Source organism: Daktulosphaira vitifoliae, unplaced genomic scaffold (assembly GCF_025091365.1).
Source record: "Daktulosphaira vitifoliae isolate Bord-2020 unplaced genomic scaffold, ASM2509136v1 Scaffold_2, whole genome shotgun sequence".
NCBI classification, from domain to species: Eukaryota; Metazoa; Arthropoda; class Insecta; order Hemiptera; family Phylloxeridae; genus Daktulosphaira; species Daktulosphaira vitifoliae.
This window is the reverse complement of record NW_026099573.1, coordinates 24,294,536-24,303,707: the sequence shown is the minus strand read 5'-3', so window position 1 is coordinate 24,303,707 and position 9,172 is coordinate 24,294,536. Positions and strand designations below refer to the sequence as shown.

Sequence of the window (9,172 nt, the reverse complement as noted above, 5' to 3'; positions counted from 1 at the left end):
AGCTTTAATTTAAGATATATATAAAAGTGTCAGACCTTCCGGAACATTTTCAAAATTTAAGTTAAAAAAATTAATTTTTTGTGAAAAAGTTGTCATTTTAAATCCCCCCTTGTGGGCAGGTTAAGGGTTAAATTTATGAAAAAAATATACCAAATGAAAGGTAATGATATTATGCATCTATATAAAAAAGAATTATATTGATATGTTTATTTTTGAAAAAGTTATGGCACTTTTAAGTAAAAAAAATTGAAAAAATTTCGAAAATTAGCGATTTTTAAATTTGTAATTTTTTTGGAGGTTTCCCCCATTTACGGGGAACGAGGGCATTTTTTTCAATTTTTGAGGGTAATGTCTTCGACTAGATACAATTTGTGATCTTTTGACGTATCGTTGAAAGAAATCCGTTCGGTGAGAGCTGAGAAAAAGTGGTAACAGACACAAAAAAAAAAAAACACATCTTAGTAAAACCAATACCTTCTCAGCTTCGCATCGAAGCTAAAATTTGGCGCCCTCGGGCATGTAATGTATACCCTCTCCTCATCACCACAATAAATAATAATAATAATAAAACACTAATTATTTCGTTCATAATTGATTCTTTAATATTAAAATCCAAATTAATAATTAATAAATGAGAACTATTTAATACTTTTTTTAATTAACAAATTATAATATAATTAAAAATACAACTTTCTTTTTTTTAAAGTATTTTTTTCCTTGCTTGATTATTGGCAAGTTCTTCAATTATGTCGCTATAATTAATCTGATGAGTTAATTGAGATTTAATATTAAAAATTGCCAGTGCATTTAGTCTGTCTGTGGATATATTTGACCTTAAATATGTTTTTATACGTCCAAGTGTTGAAAATGACCCCTCTGCGGTACAATGGGTCGCTGGAGTACAAAGAAACATACGCAATGCTATACTTACATAATATAGAATATAAAATATTCTATATAAAATATTCAATATAAAAATATCCTCCAACTCATGTTTTTTCATCATGGTACTCATATCAATTATACTTTTAGTATGATATTTTATATTTTGTAGATGACTTTGGAAATAGATACACTCATTTACAAAAGTTTCATCTAAATCACTTTTGTATATCAAATATAAATTTTCAGCTGATACATACTTCCGTTGTTTTCATTGTATCAAGTTTTAAAAAGAAACTGTACTTAGTTATTACATTATCATATGCCAACTTTCTAGTTGTCAATTATTTAATTATACAGTCACAAATTACATAATATGTATTGACTTTGAATTCTAAATCACTAGGCACATCAACTTCTTCTAGATCAACTATTTCATCATTTTCACTGATCAAGATTATACTATATTTATACTACATATCTTAGTTCGTAGCAATAATACAGCTATATAAACAGTAGTTCATAACATTTTTTTAAAATACAAATTACAAAAATATTAAATGAAATGCAATTATTTTTTTTTTCATTACATTTTTAAAATTAATTTTGCTAAAATATTTTGCCGCCCCCGGGCATATGTCTACCCGTGCCACCCCCTAAATACGGCCCTGGCAATGCATGTAACCTGAAAGTGAAGACGGTCAACTTTATGCCGTGCTTCTTGTACAATCTTCCAGGTTACGACGCGCATTTCATCGTCACTGAATTGGGGTACGACGATCAAAAATAAAAAAACATTTTTTTTTTATTATTCCGTATAATAATTGATATATTACATACAATCTATTGCCTTCGGCAAGTTGTGTTAGTTTACATTGGAATTACAGCTCGCCCACGCCCGGGTGGAGAGTTCATAGAGCTTGTTACAAGATGATTGAGTCGTTCTAGGAATAGTCAAGGACAAGTGTGGTGGCGGCGGCCGCTACTTAACATACACTTTTCAATGTAATTCATACATTTAATATTAAACGTAATATATAAAATGTATATTATCTCCCCCCAGTAGACAATTGGCTAGTTTACCCTATCCTCTAGTTGATTCCGTGGTAGGAGGAGAACAGCACTTTAGAATGAACCCCCACCTTTGGTATCAATTTATAGTGCGCATGCGCACTAGAGTTTAAACCACAGCCATTTTGAAAGACCTTAACACCCCATACACCTACCATAACAAGACCAAGCTCCCATTACCCCTTATATCATAAGACCAATCTTTCCCCTAACCTCCTCTATCATGATACCAAGCCCAATGTTCTTGAAGTGACACAGAACTTTCTTTTTTACCCTATTAAATTCCGAATTTTTTTTTGCTTCGATGTTAATTTTACTAAGATGTGTTTTTTTTTTTTTTTTTTATATGTCTGTTGCCACTTTTTCTCAGGACCGATTTCTTTTTTTATTTCATATTATTGTATATTACAAAAGCTTTCATTGAAGATATATATAAAGATGTCAGTATTTCCGAAACACTTTCAAAAATTGAAAAAGTTCTCTTTTCTATATGCATTAAGTTTTGAACTCCCTCTGTATAAAGGGAAATGTCGAATGAAAGAAGTATATAAATAATATTTCTCATAAAAAAATTGTATTGATCCATACTTTTTTAAAAAAGTTATAGCAATAAAAAATTAAAAATGTAAAATATAAAATAGAGAATTTTAATACAAAAATAGTATACTGTAGTCATTTTTACAATGAAGACAAAATAAAGTCCGAACATTTTTTTTCTCATAATAAAGTATTATACATTAGCTTTAGTTAAAAATATATATAAAAGTATCAGTATTTTGTTAACACTTTCAAAAGTTATGTTGAAAAAGTAAAATTTTTGTGAAAATATTGTCATTTTGAATCTTCCCCTTGAGCAGGTATAAAGTCAGATTTATTAAAAAAATATACAAAATGATGGGTCCATAAAAAGAATAGTATACCAAATAATAGGTAAAGATATCAAGCATCTATAAAAAAAAAAATTATATTGATTTGGTCATTTTTAAAAAAGTTATGGCAACTTAAAGGAAAAATACACAGCATAATTAGTTCGAGGCACAGTATATAGTATAGATGATATCTGACAGTAATTAAAATTACTATCATAAAAAACGCTTTGATGCAAATCTGTAGATAGTCTTTTTTTTTAAGAAATTGGTTGATTATCCAAAAAAAAAATGAACTCCTCTATTTCTATCATTATTCCTAATAAATATAATTTATAAATAAATATCTATTAAATCAATTCAATGTAGTATGAAATTGATATTTAATAATTTAGTATTTTAATATTTTAGGAAAATTTATTTATTGCAAACGTGTATAAAAATTGAAGGGCTTAACACAAAACTTATTAGATAATAATTTGTTGTTAAATATGAATAAATAAATAAATTTTTAAAGGATGCAATATTGTCGGAATACTTTCAAAAATTAAGTTGAAAAAGTTAATAATTAAGAAAAAGTTATCCTTTTGAATCCCCTTTGATAGGCAAATATTTTATGTATCATTAAAAAAAAATTAAATTGATTTGATCATTTTTAAAAAAGTTATGGCAGTTTTAAGTAAAAAAAAATTAAAAAATGTCAAAAATTAGCGATTTTTAAGTTTGTAATTTTTTTGGAGATTTCCCCCATTTACGGGGAACGAGGAAAATTTTTTCAATTTTTTAGGATAATGTCTTCGACTAGATATGACTAGATATGTCGTATCGTTGAAAGAAATCGGTTCGGTGAGTGGTAAGAAAAAGTAGTAACAGACACAAAAAAAAAAAAATAATAATAAAAAACCCATCATAGTAAAATTAATACCTTCTCAGTTTTGCATCAAAGTTAAAATAATTCAATATCGAAAAAAAAATTATATTCAAAAATTAAATTTTAATTTTAAATGTTTTTAACGTTTTTTTTTTATTTTCAAGAATACCATTTACAATTGTTATAAAAATTAGTCTATGGTATACCAACCAAATCAAATAATGATATTAATATTAAAAAAATATAGAAATAGCTATCTCTTATCTCATAACGATAATCAAATTTTTTCAAATTTCTTTTTATTATGAAGAAATAAGTTTTTTTTCTTGTTACAAGACTTTATCATTATATATTGATTACAATAAATGGATAATATTGTTATTAATAAAATAATAGTTTTAGTGTTTTGGTTTTAAATAATAATAATAATAATAATAAAAAAATTATAAGTGATATTTATATATTTTTATTGCTTTTTAATAACTGAAAACGATTTTTTTTTTCAAAATAAAACTTAAACTTTTACTGAATAAAACTTTTTTTGGGCTCGATAACTTAATTTTATTTTTCAGATTGAGTTTCAACTAGTTGTTGCTGTATATCTTGTAAATTTGAAATTTATTTTTCTAATTCTCCTCTCCATACATTATTTTGTTCTTACTTTGTTTTTTAAAAATAGTAATAACACAACAATGTCATATAAAACCTAATCTTAGAATAAAATTTTGTATAAAAAAAATAAATTTTTGCCTTATCTCAATTCTATAATTCATAATATATTTTAATATAAAAAATATTAACAATATTATCACGAACTGATTTTGGCCTTATATCAAATAATATATTTATATATATAACAAAGTGATCAAAATTCAAACAGTTTTTTTGATTAAAACTTTTTTTTCGATTATTGTGATATTTCAAAAATAATCGAAATCGTAGGAAAAATGAAAAAAGTCGGCGATATTGATATCCTTGACAAACCCTAATTTTCAGTAAATAAAATTACTAAAACATATAAATGATGATTATAAAAAGAACATATCTCTTTAAAAATTTATTTAGTATCTTAAATTTCTAGGGGTAAATAGTTTATATTCAACATTATCTATATTTACAAAATTACGAGATTAGTTATTTATCAAAACTGAAAAATAATGATTAATTATGACTGATGTAACTTGAAAGTATAACATGAATATTAATAATATAATATAATTTATCAGCTTTAATAGATTTTGTTAAATAATACAATACATATAATGCCTTAAAAAAACTATTTTAACAAACACTGTATAGGTCTTCATCAGCGAATAATCAATTAAGAGTTTTTCGTATTTTAAAGTTGTTTATTTGTTTATATTTTTGTACCGCACTCACAAAGCTAATAATTTTTTCTCTAGAAAATTCTCTATTGTAAAAATCTAAATATATTTATAATTAACACGACAATATTACTTTAAATTTTATATTGAAAATTGTAATTTCCCAGTGAACAAAATAACAAAGTTATATTACTATTTAAATTTAGATATTTTTTTTTATTAAAATTTCAATGATGTTAATTTTTTAATGTTGTTATCATACGTAATTAGAAAATTTATAATTTTTTTAATATTCATACGTATTTAATAAGTTAAGAACGATATAAAATTATTATTTATTGACTTCGATATGAATACTAATAAAAATGTTCATAAAAAGTAACGTATGTTATATGTCTTACGTTTCCATAAAATACTGAAGATAACTAGAATTTTCTAGAGAAATTTAAGTTGCCCCGACTACGCAAGTTGATCAGTCAATACTACCGATAAGAAACAGTTTAAGTAATCCTCGAAGTATTAGATAACATTTATCGTTACTCTATCATTACTGTTTTCAATAACAATAAATTTGTAACAAATCATCAGTAAAATATACGGTTACTTTACTACATACAAATTTATTGACTCACTACAAATTCATTCGTAATTATTAATAGATTATATTATATCCGAATTATATCATGTTATATAATTTTTAAGTTTATAAATGCTTAAAGATTTTAAGAATGACACTTTTAATAATATGTGCATATGGGGGCTTGGCATTTTCAGCTCCCCCAAAAATTGAATAAATTTATACGTATTAAAGTATTTTTAGGACGGGGAATTAATTTTGAACCCCGTAAATGTTCTTTCTAGTAGTGCTTATGCTTGTTTAAAATCGATTAAATGTTATGTCTTTGTTGTATTATATAATCTTTATTATATGTGCTTAGGTGTTTAACACACTCAAGTATATTCTTCCACTACGAAATCGCCTGGCGACAGGCTTTGCGTGTAATGTATCGAACACTGCAATAATTATTTTTGAGAAGTGTCATCTATAATGATAGAATTTTTTCAATTTTCAACTGTTGTTGAATAGATAAATTTTTAGTTATAAAGTTATTGGTTGAAGAGGTGTTTAAGTATAATCAAATGCATACATAATATGGAAGATAATTAAATCTTGTATCGCGTTAAAGTGTAGAAAATATAAAAAAAATATGAGAATAACGAGATAAGATCACTTGACAAACACAAGCTCTTATAAGAACATTACACCGTACGGGCGTTTCTTATTTACCTGACCGATAGTCCTGCCGTTAGTGTGCGTACATGATAGGCCAATTTATTCATTTACTGTGTGATCATTTCGATTGTAAGTACATTTTAATTAAAATTTTGTTTTTATCAATCCGTATCTTTAAAATCTATCTCAGTCTTGAGAAATTTAAGAATCGATGTATGCTAATTGTTTTTTTTTTTACATTTTTTTAGTAATATACTATTTATATATTATAATTTTAAAGTATAGATAGAGGAGAGTACTAGGATAAGGATCGTTTTTATTTAAACGAATTTCTCAGTTAAGTCACTCCCATTAAGTTATAACAATACTCAAGTCTTCTGAAATAATACTTAATAATTTACTATCGTATAGTGGTTTACTAAAATAGATAATTTTTCAAAATGTATATTGATGCTAAAAACAATTATCTGCTATTAACATTCTTTTTAAAATTTTTTCGTTAAAAATAAAATCAATAAATTAATATAGCTTTGATAAAGAATTTAGTTTTTGGAAGAAAGTGGTACTTTTTCGTTAACACTCGTGAACCTTGATTATAGTACAATATTTATAAGTTAAACAATGAAAAAATATTTTAATTAAAAATTATAATCTACTATAGTATATATTCCACTGCATTTATATTGAATTGTAAAAACGTTTAATCATTATTACTACGTTGATATAATCAGGCACGTAGACAAGGGTGGGCCTGGCCCCCCTTAAATTTAATGTGGCCCAGAGCCGGCCCCCCCAAATTTAAAATTCAATTATTTTTACGAATTATCAAAAACGTGCTAGGCCTTATATACATTGAAATTATTATTCATTTGTGATTACTATTGAGTAATACAGTTATTATTATGGCTGTATTTTCATTTTTATATTCATAGAAAACGTTATTTGAAAAAGATAACGTTCTAGACGTAATAATAAATGGAATAGCAATTACTCCAAACGTGGTTGTAGGTAAATTTTTTTTAACTCTGGTCTAACAAATGATAACAAACTACCAAGTATCTGCATTGATTAGAATCTAGTTGATTACAAAATTCGATAGAGTATACTCTATAAAAATTTTTTGATAAATCTTATCTATAATTTGTTTCTTTTTTTATAATTTAGTAGTTACAATAGGTAATTTATTTGTTTTTGTTAATTTGTTATTTGCGTGCTCTAAATAATAGTAATTAAAATATGACTAAAAAAAGGCAGGAATTGTTTTTAATTTTAAATAAAATAAAATAAAATTTTACATTGTTTATAATTTATATTTATTTTAAAATTTTTTATAACTTAATTGTTTATTTTAGTATTTAGTTTTTAGTATTTAGGAATAAATTATTTTTTCTTAATAGCTTAAAAGTTGAAAAATTAAATCAGCTTATGTTCATATCATTATTTTATTAGCTTCGATGCAAAGCTGAGAAGGTATTATTTTTACTATGGTGTGTTTTTTTTTGTGTCTGTTACCACTTTTTCTCAGCTCTCACTGAACCCATTTCTTTCAGTAATACGTCAAAAGATCACAAATCGTATCTAGTCGAAGACATTACCCTCAAAAATTGCCATAACTTTTTTATAAAGATGTATGATATCGTTACTTTTCATTTGATATATTTTTTTTATAAATCTGACCCTTTACCTGCCCACGGGGGGGATTTAAAATGACAACTTTTTCACAAAAAATGAACTTTTTTCACTTAAATTTTTAAAATGTTCCGGAAAGTCTGACACTTTTATCTATATCTTAAATTAAAGCTAACGTAATGTACTATTTTATTTAAAAAAATTTCGGAGTTAATTTTGTCTTCACGGTGAAAATGGCTACCGAATGATATTTTTGTGTAAAAATTCTCGATTTTGTATTTTACATTTTTAACTTTATAATGCTATAACTTTTTGAAAAATGTATGGATCAGCACAATTTTTTTATGAGAAATAATATTTTTTAATAATCTCTTTTTCATTCGACATACTTTATCTTAATCAGGATATTAATAAGGAAATAGCAGATCATGTAACTTTTGGAATAATCCACCAATTTTCGAAAAATAAACACAAATTTTGAACTTGTAAGATTCATAGAATGGGATACTGTCTAAGAAGGAGTGGAGGGACCCCCCCACAATCTTTTCATGGTAAACAAATTATGGAAAATGATACAAAGGCCCAAAATTGTTGGCCCCTCCAATAAACATTTTCTGGCTACGTGCCTGGATATAATCTGAATCGTTTAATCCTGATAATATATAATTTAAAATAAATTAATCGAGATAAGATAAAATGTTTTAAGTATTTCCGTTAAAAACATTTAAATACTTTTTCGTTATACAAGGTGATTTTTTTTATCATAACCCACTCAATTACTTACAAAATAATAATAATTTAAACATTTTTTTTTTTTTGGTTATCTTTAGTTATACATTATTCTTGAATTATTAACTATGTAATACTTATTAAGTTCATCCCATATGCCTTATCAGGCATAAGGGATGAACTAGGGATAAGGGATGAAATGCTGATTAACATTTAAAGTTTCAAATTTTGAGTTAATATGTATGTATAATACACAAGGGATTATAAATACAGGCAACTAATTGGTTTTTCTGACATTGTTGTCACAGTCCAGGATTGTTTATTATTAATTATGACTATCAATAGATATCCTTTTTGTATTGTCAGTTAGTGTATTTATAAACTCACAACAATGTACCTTACTATCATTGATAATAACAATGCTGTGTATCTGCTAATATCGATGTCATAAAAAACCAATTAGCTACCTGTATTTGTAATACCTTGTGTATTATACATGTATATTAATTTAAAAAATTGAAACTTTAAGTGTTTATATTTAATAAACAAATAAAGTTATATTAAA

At 25.2% G+C, this 9,172-nt stretch overlaps 1 protein-coding gene across 1 annotated transcript in view; it reads left to right on the top strand.

Moving 5' to 3' along the window:
* The first annotated feature begins 6,237 nt into the window (after positions 1-6,237).
* Positions 6,238-9,172, top strand: part of LOC126899062 (ornithine aminotransferase, mitochondrial) — a 24,123-nt gene continuing 21,188 nt past the window's right edge. The window contains exon 1 of the mRNA XM_050673591.1: positions 6,238-6,378. The gene's annotated coding sequence lies outside the window, so the exon portion shown is untranslated. The remainder of the gene's footprint in view (positions 6,379-9,172) is intronic.